The sequence below is a fragment of the Psammomys obesus genome, unplaced genomic scaffold (genome assembly GCF_907164565.1).
Source record: "Psammomys obesus unplaced genomic scaffold, mPsaObe1.curated_primary_1811, whole genome shotgun sequence".
In the NCBI taxonomy this organism is placed as follows: domain Eukaryota; kingdom Metazoa; phylum Chordata; class Mammalia; order Rodentia; family Muridae; genus Psammomys; species Psammomys obesus.
The window spans coordinates 4,401,809-4,414,130 of NW_026596234.1; positions in this window are offsets into that span (position 1 = coordinate 4,401,809).

Sequence of the window (12,322 nt, forward strand, 5' to 3'; positions counted from 1 at the left end):
TTTTGTTTTGTTTTTGTTTTTGTTTTTAATGTACCTAAAGTTCAGCATTTCTGGACCTCGGGTGGCCTCTATCTACTGGTCTTTGTTTTTTGTCCACAGCGCCCATTTCTCCCTGTAGCCACACAGCTGATGTTTTGTTTCTGTTTTGTGGCAGCCTGGGGAAGTGCTAGCCATGTCACAGCTCCCATCTTCCCTCTTTGCATCCATTCTGGAATGGTTTTGTTTTTGCTGGGTATAGAATCCTGAGTGGACAGTTTCATGACATGTGTTTTTGACAACTGTCTCAGATAAGGAACCTGACATTCTTCCTGCTGGATTGGCAGGATTTGCCTCTACCTGCTTTTAAGATCTGCCTTTGCCTTGGGTTTTGTTGGTTCCCTGCGATGCATCAGCATATTGGTTTCTTTGAATTTCTAAGCTGCTTGAACCTGCATGCTAACTCCTTGTACCAAATTTGTGGAAGCTCAGCAGGTGAGAGTGAGTACTGCAAACTGAAAAAAGAGCCAACAGATTTCTGCCGATTGTCCCCCTCGCTCCACATATGTACTATGGCACCCCCCCCACACACACACACACAGACACACACACTAAATAAATAAATAAATGTAATAGGTTTGTTATTTTTGAGATTATAATATAATTGCATCATTTTTCACTTCCCTTTTCTCCCTCCATATCCTTTTTATACATTTTGCTTTCATGGCCTCTTTTTTCAATAATTCGTGTGTGTGTGTGTGTTCCTATACCTAAGTACATAAATATAACCTATTCACTATGTATAATGTTAGTTGTATGTATGTTTTCAGGCTGACTATTTGGTTTGGGGTAACCAATTGGAGTGTTCTTCCCTGGGAAAACTTTTTTTTTTTTTTTTTTTTTAGCTCTCAGTACTTCAACACGGTTCCCTAAGCATGAGCTGAACAAGGACCACACCAAAAGACAAGCTAACATAAGCAAGGACTCGATCCTACATTTAAAAAATTTTAAAGAAAAAAACTGGGCTGGAGAGATGGCTTAGCAGTTAAGGACCTGATTTCAGCCGCCCACAGCTGGTCACAGGCGGCTCACAACAGCCTGGAACTCCAGCCCCAGGGGATCCAATACCTCTGGCCTCTTAGAAACTTGCACTCCCGTGCACTACATACCCAAGGAGCAACACAATTAAAAATTAAAAATTAAATTTGAGAAAAAAAGTAAAAAAAACAAATTTTTTTTTTTTTTTTTTTTTTTTTTTTTTTTGCATGGATCTCTCTTTTCTCATTGAGTTGAGGAACAAGCATTGAACACTCCACTACTGTACCCAAAGCCCCAGGGTCGCGCATCTGAAACCCTTTGTTTCCCTCTCAGTTCTCAGACAGAGCCCTTTCTTTTTCTCCTGAGTGAACTTGCTGACCCTGTACTGGATCTTCTTCATTCTGCCCTGACCCTAGTCTGTTTTGTTGTTTCAGATCCTGCTTCTCTCAACTCTAGAACTTCGATTTAACAGTTTTCTAATTACCCTTTGATTTTTGGTAATAATTTTCCATTTACCAAATTTTGCAAAATGAATTACCGTTCATTTCCACCCATCCTCCACCTCGCCAGTTTCTCTCTGATGCTAATGCCCTTGTCAGGGTACAGCATGATATGCCTGTCCAAGCTAGGGATGGCTTGATGACCTTGATGGCCTTTCTGCATTGAGAAAAGCCAGACCTCAGACACTGCAGCGACTGCGCCAACTCGCACGTCCACACCACTTATTGTTGTCATTGGCCCGGGGGCCCACGTCACATTCGGTGGCTCTCTTTTATAGCTTTTCTTTGTTAACTCTAATTTTTTTTTCCATTTCTATCAAGATTCCTAGTGTTACCTCAGTAGAGATTGCATAGATAGCTGATTTTCAGTCTCTGCTAATTGCAACATCCAGATCATCTCATGGCTAACATCTGGCAACCACTTTGCCATGTTGTTGTTGCTGCTGCTGCTACTGCTTGGTATTTTGTGTTTGTGTTTTGTCTTGCTCTGTTTTATCAGTTGCCTTTCTTCTTGAAAATTGGTCAGGTTTCCCTGAGTAATGTTAAGTTTTTATCCTGGATGTTTGTCTTTGCTGTGCAGACAAACACAGCAATGTTAAAAACCCTTTGGAGAATGTGGGTTTTGCCTTCTTGCTCCCTCCCACTCTTCTGTTTTCCTCCTCTTCACCCTCCTGCCCCTTCTCCCCATTTTCTTGTTCCTTCTCCTTTTGTCCTCAACCCCTTTTTCTCCTCCAATGCCTCCTGCCATTCCTCTTCTTTTTCCTTATATCTAGCAAACCGTCCAGCCACACTGCAAGCTCCTGGAATGTTCCTGGGGGTGGTGGCTCCAGCTCTTCAGAGTTTGGCTATTTGGCTGTGTCCCTCAGAGGCTAGCCTGGGCTTGGGTGGTGGTGAGTGTCACCGCTCAGACCTTTGACCTTCAAGTGCTTTGGCAGCCTGACTTCAACTCCCTTGCATCCTGGGCAAGAATAGTGGAGAGCTGCTGGAGCCTAGTCATTCTGTGCCAAGGACCGTAGCATCTCCAGGGACAAAGCTCAGGCAGCATATGTGGATCAGTTACTCTTCCTGTGGCTGTGACAAGAGAAACTTAAAAGCCAAGGGGTTTGTTTGGGTTTATAAGGGGAAACTGCCCAGAAACAGACAAGAAGGCATGGTGGCCAGAGCTGTGAGGCACCTGCCATCAGGGAGCCCACTTTCTTCTTTTTATGCAGTCTAGGACCACAGCCCATGAGATGGTGTCACCCACATACAGGATGGGTCTTCCCTCCTCAGTCAGACCTCCCTGGAAACATCCTCTTAGAGGCACCCAGAAATGTGTTTCCATGGTGACTCCAAGTCCAGTCAAGCCGACAACGAAGACTGATCATCGCATTTCATTTCTTTTTTTCAGTCCAGTAGCATTCTTAGGCAATTGGCTTCTGTATTTGTTGAGAGTTCACATTTGTTTCTGACTTTCCAGCAACCACGGACACTATGCTTGGCCCCTGAGGTGCCTCTTGAGAGGTGCAAATGCCTACTATTTTCTCCAGTTACTAGAGAGAGGGCTGAGTTGGGAATGGTGGAATCAGTGGGGCAAAATCATATTGCCAGGATATGGAGGATTTTCGAGGTATACAGAACAGTGTCTGGGCTCCATAAGTGTTCACTGAGTAGAACTTGCATTTATACCGGTGGCTCCTGTGTGTGAAAATGGGTTCCAGGAACATGGTAAGTGGAGACAGCCTCTGATGAGGTACAGCCTGAGCCTTTCACAGGTGCTCACAAATTCTTGATGGGTTCTACAGCTCTCAGAGTGCAAACTCATCTCCCTCTGAAACCCACCTCCCCACCTCACCTCACAGTTTTTCAACTATGGAGGCCTCTGTGTTGTCCTGCCAGCCTGTCACAGCCTTTCTTGTCTGCACACACATTTCTTTCTGTCTTGATGGATTTTCTTCATCTTTTCCTCCATTTAAACTTGCATCACTGTCCCTGAATAAGGGGAGCAGGGGCTATCTCCGACATGAACTTGGTTGCTTGCTCTTTGATCACTTCCCCCTGGTGATGTGGCCTTCCTAGGCCACAGAGGAAGAGGATCCAAGTAGTCCTGTTGAGACTTGATAAGCCAGGGTCAGATGGCAGAAGAAGAGGACTCCCTATCAGCAGACTAAGGGAAAGGGAGAGGGGGAAAGAGGGAGGTAGGGTGAGACCAGGAGGAGATGAGGGAGGGGCTACAATATAAAGTGAATAAATTATAAAAAATAAAAGTTAAAAAAAGTTAAATTAAAAAAATAAATAAACTTACATCCCTGTGCTCTCAGCTTAATTAGCTGACCTTTAAAAAATAATTAGGTGTCTGTGTATCTGTGACATATATGATGGGCACACGTACCCTGGTGACCTTATGGAGGTCAGAGGACAACTTTGTGCCATCCATTATCTCCTTCCACCTTTGTGTGTACTCCAGGAATCAAAGTTGGCTTTGCTGGCCTTCACAGCAAGTTACCTTTGCCTACTGAGCCAACTTGCCAGCAGCTGTCTAGTCCTTGAATGATATCTCCAAAATGTCCTCATCATATCACCTACTAAGGTTTTGGGGAGGCTGTTACAATGTTCAGTGTCTTTATTTGTGTGACAATTTGATGAGTACCCATCACCCCAGCTAGGCTGTGAACCATCATGAAGCTGGAAATTATCTTTTCAACATTGTCTCTTGGCATCTGACACTGGAGAGGAATAAGATGCATGCTTGTTGATTGAATGAACAAAAATGCATTGAAAGGTAAAGAGAAAGATGATGTAGCCCTCTCTTCTGTCTCCACATCTGCCAGCTATTTATTTATAGAGTGGGAGGAAATGGGACCATGACATCTCCCAACCACAGAGGGATATGATGCCTTCCTTTGGGGGTCTCAAGGAACCATGTGTGGCTGTCTTGTCTGGAGTTCCCAGGGCCAAGCAAAGGCTGGCTGCAGGACGCAGAGTAGAGGGACAGATGTGGGTCATTAACTGGGAAGTGAAGAAGCTGAGACCCAGGCACTGGCCTCTGTCCCTTGGGATCTGGGCTTTTCCCTTCCCACTACAGTAATGTATCTCTGGGCAAGAACATTTAAACATTTTGCCAACATAGATGCCTAACATATGGAGAAGGAAGCCACAATAATGCTCAGCCATGCCAGGAGAGAGCCCTCGAGATGCCCTTCCTGGTTCAGATTGGGGCCTTGCCTGAAAGGGTGTCCTGTCTAGCTCAGCTACTGTAGGTGGAGAACAGAAAAAGGTGTGTCCTGTGTTAGGAGATACCCCAACAGATGCCACACAAATGAAAGTCTTGGGGAAACTTCAAGTCTTGAAGCAACCGAAATGACAAGGTTGGTCAGAATTCTGCTGGCCTTAAAGCCTCAAAGCTCGTTCCCAGACTAGCCGACCTCTCTGACACAGGAGCCCAGAGACTATACATGTTTTTAAGACCTTATTTATTCTTTGTATATGTGCCTTCATGTCTGTGACATGCTCAGGTATGTGTGCGCATGTGCATGTATGCGTGTGGAAACCAGAGATCCACCTCAGATTTTGTGTCCTGGAGGCTGTCTTGCTTTTTTGAGACAGGGTCTCTCACTGGCCCAGGGCTTGTTGTTTAGGGGGGAAGTGTCCAAGAATTCCTCCTGTCTTTACCCCTCAGCGCTAGGATTGCAAGCTCTTACTACCTCACCTGGCTTTTTATATGGGAGTTCTGGGGATTGAACTCGGGTCTTCATGATTGTGTAGCAAGTACTTTTTTTCCCCAGCCCCCACAGAAATAGATCATTGTTTTTTTTGTTTTTTGTTTGTTTTTTTTTTTCGTGCTAAAATATACACAACCTTTACCATTTCACTCAGTTTTAAATGTGTGAGTTTTTGAGAAGATTCAGACTGTATGACCATCCCTACCACTCACCTCTAGAACTCCACTGATCCTGTTAAACTAAAACTCCATTCCCATGAAACTAACTCTTCCTTCCCTCAGCCCAGTAACCACCCACCAAGCTTCACCTTTGAATCTAGTAGTCTGGGGACCCCCAGGTAAGTGGGATGGGAACTGGCTAATTTCATTTGGCAAAATGGCCTTAAGGTTCATCCAGGTTGTTGCTTGGGTCCGGGTTGCCCTCTTCTCTCGAGCCCACTTACCACACATTGTATGGGCTTGTGTTTATCCCCTCCTCTACCCATGCCTGCTCTAGTTGCTTGTGTGTTCAGCCATAGTGAAAGATGCAGCTACCACGATGGCCTAAACACCCCCCCCCCTCTCTCAGAGACCTTACCTTCACTTCTCTGAAGATGTTCTCAGAAGAGAACTGCTGTGTCATGGATAATTGCACTTGAACTTTTGGAAGAGCAGCAGGCTGTTTCCCTAGCGCTCATGCCATGCGACATACCAGCCCTGCGTGACGGCTCCAATTTCCCTCCAGCCTCATCAACATTCATTATCTTCTGGGTTCCTTGCATAGCAGCCACCCTAATGGGTGTGAGGTTGTATCTCGCTGTAATTTTGTCTTGCATTTTTCTAACCATTAGTCACGTTGAACATCTTTTCATGTGCTCATTAGCCAATTGTGTATCTTCTTAGGAAAAATGTCTATTCAACTCCTTTGCCTATTTTTGAATTAGGCTGTTTTCTGTTGTTGCTGTTTGGTGGAGGCTTTGTTGTTGCCTTCGCTTTCTTTTGAGATGGCCTGGCCCCAGCTCACGACTCTCCCACCTTGGTCTCCAAAGTAGCTTGAATTACAGGTGCCTGCCATTGTGCCCACCTAAATTAGGCTGTCTCGCCTTGGGAAAATGAGCTGGGGGAGAGGAGCCAGGGCTTTGTGTATGCTAGACAACAGTCTACAACATAATTTTGAGTTATAGTTGTTTATGTGTTCTGGGTCAGTCCTTTATTAGGTAGGTAATTTACAAATATTTTCTCTTTTTCACTGTTGATAATGTTTGTTTTGTGTATGCCTGCATGTAGGTTATTCTTGTACACCTTTGGGGAGGTGCAGCTGTGTATGTAGGACAAAAGCAGACATTGGGCATGGTTCTCGGTTGCTTTCCATATTTGGGGCAGGGCAGGGTCTCTCACAGAGCCCAGAACTCACTGGTTGAGTAGCATGAGCAGGCCATCAAGCTCCAGAAATTCGTCTGTCTCAGGCTCCAGAGGCTGGTCTCGCCTGTATGCTCGGCTGGACCCATATTTGTATGTGGAGCTGAGGATGGGAGTCTGGTCCTCATGCTGCCTTCATGATTGATCCACGGACCCAGACATCATAGTCCTTTCTAATGTACAACACTTTAGAGTTTTCACCAAGCCCAGTGCACGTGTGTGTGTGTGTGTGTGTGTGTGTGTGTGTGTGTGTGTGTGTGTTTCCTTCCATTGCCAGTGCTACTGAGGTCACGTCCTAGACATAACCAGCACATACAATGACATGAAGCTTTTGCAGGGCTTATGTGCTTTACAGATACAGAAAACAAGGCTCAGAGCCCAGGGCAATAGGCAGAGAAACCTGGGTACTTGCTCACTGGTGAGTACCTTGGGAAGGCCATTTCTGGACACACATAGTCTGGTGCACAGAATCCACCTTCTACAGTCAGCTTTTGGCACCCTACCCCGTGGAGGGTGGGACAGACATCAGAGCATATTGATGACAACAGAGATCTTGCAGTGCGTGGGCTGCGCTGGGTTAGATATCCTCACTCTGCATCTAGACACCAGCGAATGATCTGTGGGCCTTGGGCATTTGTAGGTGCTGGACAGGACAAGATCACAGCATAGAGCCAATGGCATGGCTGTCTAGCAAGCAGCAAAAACTGCTGGCGACATATTAGCTGTTCTTGTGACAGCTCATCATACCCTCTGGTTGGAATAATATCAGCCTCTAAGGTGAGCCCTGGGGCTTTCATTCCCACCCGACAGGCCCCCTGAACACCACACACAGCTCTCTCCAGCCTTTAGCAGAGTGGTTTTGGCTTCTCTTGACAGCTGTTTCTAAGGGTCAGGGTGGGAAGATGCTCCCAAGAAAGGGGTCTGTGGTTCAGGGTATTTACATGAATGTGCTGTTTAATAAACGTTAGTGATGAAGAAGCTAGCTCCACGCCACTGCTACACCGAACGGCATGCTGGACTTGGCATGGGCAGGAATCTCACAGAGATTCATTCAGCTCATGACAAGAAGGAAGGCATGACAAACAAGGAAAGGTGTGTGTGGGCGGATTGAAGATTCACCCCACCCCCTAGAGCCGGACAGGACCCAGCCAACAGGAACAGAGCTTTCTGGCTGCAGGCAGCATTTGTTCTGACTGAGGATTGAGAATTAGAATCAGGCTTCTGAACCTTTTAAGATTGGGGGTTTGATTTTGTTTTCCTGACTGCATCATCCTCCCTGGATTGATCTCAGAAACCCTCAGGAGCACAGCAGGGCCCCGAGAGAGCCAAAATGGCCTTTGGATTAGACATGGATACGAACAAGTCATCTCCTCAAAGGAGTGTTAGTTTTTTCCCCGCCCTCCCTTCTGAGCCCTGTAGCACTGGCTGGGCCCCAAACCCTGTGCCTCTGGTATAGAGTCAGTTCTGGGCTTGGGGGACCAACCTGGAGACAGGCCCCTCCTCATCTGAACTCTGTGTAGGCTCCTACACAGCAAGGCCTGTACCTAGGCCCAGTGTGGAGGCGGGGTGTGGGGTGAGCCAGCTGCAAGGCTTGTCTTCCAAGAGCTCACAGGACGACAGCACCCCGCATGTGTGTGGGGCTGCTACTTTTCCAAGGGCTTTTAAATGCATTATCTTGTTGTAGGCTCATTTGAGGCAAGGACTCAGAGCAGACTGGAAAAACAACTAATTTAGTGAGTCCTGAATGGAGAGGAAGCTGAATGCAGCATGCAGTTTTGCTGAATCTCAAACCAAAACAACCTTTTGTTAAAGAACAAACAAATAAACAAAAATGCTGAACGCTAATTCACCAGGGAACACAGTCTGAACTGGAGCTCCAGGCAGAGAATCACAGCAGAAAATTCAACAGGCATTTACGGAGCAGTGAGGAGCCTGCTGGGATTACAAGCCAGCTCCTGAGTGAAAGCTTTTGGGGGCACAGCAGCATGTCCTTGCAGCAGGGCACAACCTTCCCGGAAGCCCTCCAACTCACAGGAGATGCTGGCAGGAGGAGTTTGGGAAGAGAGGTTCTAGGTGTGGGGCTCTGAGCAGAGAGGCAAGGAGGGGCAAGTTGGAGTGGGGAAGGGGATGTGCCAGAAAAGGAGGTCCTCTTGGGAAAGGCCTGGATGCAAAGGTTTGGGGACAGGTGTCTGATGTCACCAGCCTCTGATAGAATCACAGTTAGAAGTAATTTGCAGTGAGAGAGCGGTGTCCTCTAATTATCCATTGATCCCCTAACCCCCAACATCCCCTGAACAAATAACTTCCACTTGGTCCCCCCCCCACCCCTTCTTGTTTGTTAGTTGTTTTGTTTTGTTTGAGATGAGGTTTCTCTGTGTAGTCCTGGCTGTCCTGGAACTTGCTTTGTAGACCAGACTGGCCTTGAACTCACAGAGCTCCGCCTGCTTCTGTCTCTGAGTGCTAGAATTAAAGGCGTGCACCATCACCACCCAGCAACTCAGTTCCCTTCTTTTAAAAAAACATGTTTGTATGTGTTTGTGTGTGTGGATTTGCATGTCTACACCTATGTGGGGGGGGGCAGTAAAGATATGTGTGTGCTTGTTTGTGTTCACATATAGAAACCAGAGGTTAACATCTGGTGTCCTTCCTCAAGTGCATCTTACCCTAATTTGTTAGGCCTCCTACTGATTTGCTGATCAGCTGACCAATAAGCTTCAAAATCTTCATGTCTCTACCTCCCGAGCACTGAGATTAAGACACAATACTGCAGTGATGGCTTTTATGTGGGTGCCATCCATCTAAACTCGGGTCCTCACACTTGCATGGCAAACACTGGCTGAGCTATCTCCCCTAGCCTCTATCTTTTCCATCTCAATGAGCCTCAGAGGCCAACTTAGCCCTCCTAAGGGTCAGGTGAGCATGGACTACTTCCTAAAATACCTGTCATGTCTTGTAAGGGATCATCCACCCTGCTGAAGTCACTTTGAGTAGCCCTGGGCCTTCTAAGATCTAAGTAGCAGCAGGTCATTTGCAAAGAAGCTGGATCTGGCACTGACTGTCCCTTGTTTCCTCCTTCCAGTTTGGATCTAGCTTTGAATGGATCTGTCCTCTGGAGATACTGTGTTGGAGGATTGACATTCAGTGCATCGTGCTTGGAGGTGATGCTATGGCGAGGTGGTGGAGTCATGAGATTGGCGGCCATTTAACACAACCTAGCATCATCTAGAAACAATCTCTGTAAGAGATTATCTACACTCTGGGGATATCCGTGAGTGATTGTCTTTAAGTTCAATGATAAGGGGAGTGACACAGCCCACTGTGGGCGGCATCATTCTCTACACAGGGCATCCTGAGCTGTGAAGAGCTGAGTCACTGAGCTGAGCACAAGTGCGTATGCATTCATTTCTCTCTGCTCTTGACTGTGGGTGCAATGTGCCCAGTTGCTCCAAGCTCCTGCTGCCCTGACTTTCCACAGTGATGGACTGTAGCCAAGAATTTCTAAGCTAAAATAAATGCTTTCTCTCCTAAGCTGCTCTTTGTCAGGATGTTTTAGTAACAGAAACAGAACTAGACAGGACACTAACTTTATTGGTGGTTTAAGCCACTGAGGAGTTCATGTTGAATGCTACTGTGGTGAAGCCTGGTGGACAGAAGCAGTCATGAAGGACATCTCTTCCTGCTTCCTGGCTAACAGGAGGTAAGCAGCTCCCACCAGCTCCCTTATATCTGTTATAAATCAATGCAATGGATTGAACCCTCTGAAACCATAAGCCAAAATGAACTTTTTCCATTTTCATTGATTCCCTCAGGTATTTTGTCACAGTGAAAGAGAAGTTGATTAACACCTCTTCGCTGGCACAGAGAGAACTGATTTTGGGGAAGTGGCTTCTTGTGTTTCTGGGACCTGAATGGGGATACTTTCATGGTTGTTGACTATTTCCATCTCATACTTCTCACTCCTCCACACAGACATACACACATACATACATCTCACTCCTTCAGGCTACAGCATGGAGACAAGCTGGCTTTGTCCTGCAAGGCAGTGGTCCTGCTGAGGTGCTCAGGCCTATGGCTATGAGGACAATTTAGGCACTGGTGACTGGGGACAGAGGAGTGGCCAGAGAAGGTGAGCTTGGGTGAGCCCCCCCTATCTGTACAAGTCATGCTTTCCAGCACCACTCCTGTGCTTCTAAGCTACTTCAGGCCATTTACACTGCTCCCTAAAAGGTCAAGGTATGTACCTCCATGTTCCCTTAGCATTGGAAACACAAGCTCCCTGTGGTAATTCAGACAGGAGGTTTTTTTTTTTTTTTTTTTTTTTTTTTTTTTTTCTGTGCCCTCTGAGTCCAGGAGAAGCTAGGCAGCTCCTAGCATGGAAGGTGAAGGCTCTACCCGCTCCTTGAGCAGGTCAGAGTGCCACTGTGACAATGGTGGCGATGACCACAGCCTAGCTCACTCAGAACGCTTCTTCAGTGGTCCTCAGAACTTGATCACTCCATTGTCTGATGGTTCAGGACACCCTGCCTAGAAAACGGTGCTACCAACAGTAGGCTCTGTCTTTTCACAGAGTTGAACTTAAGTAAGACAACCCCTGACAGATATGCAACAGGCCAATTCAGTGGAGATAATCCCTCAGTGAGACACTTTCCCCAGGTGACTGTAGGCTGTGTCAGGTTGACAACTGAAGCCCACCACCGTCATGATGATGTTGGAGGCCCAGCTGGCTCTGCATGTCTTCCTCATCTACACTGGGCACACCACATTTCTTTTGTGCCATTCTGCAGAGCCTAGGCTGACATGACTCCAAGGGTGTCCATCCGCCCAATAGTTGTCTTGTGACCCTCTGACTCCTAATGCTGGGGTTCCAGCAGAGCTTGAGGAAGCAGTTGTGCCTTTAAGCCCTTTGGTCTTGGGGAAAGCAGAGCCTTTGGCTCACCCCCGGAAGCCCTAACACTGGACATGCCATCCAGGCCCTGGACCTGCAGCTGGTCTCCAGCTGGTCCCTAGTCCTGTGGCTGCCTTTGTGCCCACACAAGGGAGACTCAGTTCCCCTGCTGCTCTGTGACCCTGCTTCCTGTGTCCACATGGGCACAGCTCCCTGGCACGTGGGGGGGGAGTGATGGTGCCAGCTGCCCCAGAGAAGGAGCCAGACCACCTCAGTGACCCCTACCTCCTCTGGGCTGTCTCCAGGGGAAGCTGGTGAGAGCTGCCTACTGCAAGGAAATAAGTGAGCTAATGACCCATGAAGGCTCCTGCCCTCCAGCACAACCATGGCTCCCCCTGCACAGAAGCCTACAGCTTCCCACTCATTTGGCCACTGCCCACAATGGCTATTAACTGTCAAACAAGCCTTCTCATATAAGGCTGAGACCTAGGAGTTGGCTTCTGACTTTTCAGGCCCACCTGGGGCTATGTACACAGTAGGTGATTAATAAATGTTTGCATGGTATCAGACCCAGAAACAAGACACCTTCTTTCCACGGCTGGAGCAACCTGGAGTCTTGGGGTGCCTAGGCTGAGGTTGTCAGTGGACTTAGAACATTCCAGTGTGCATATTCTGCAAACTTGACTCACCACCCCTTACAGAAGGTGTAGGATCCCCCCTCCCTACTCCCTAGGGCCTGGCCCTGATCTCTCAGGCAGTCACACAGGGATGTACTGTGCTGGTGCTCGGGAACAGCACTCTTCTTGCTCACACACTCCCCATGGC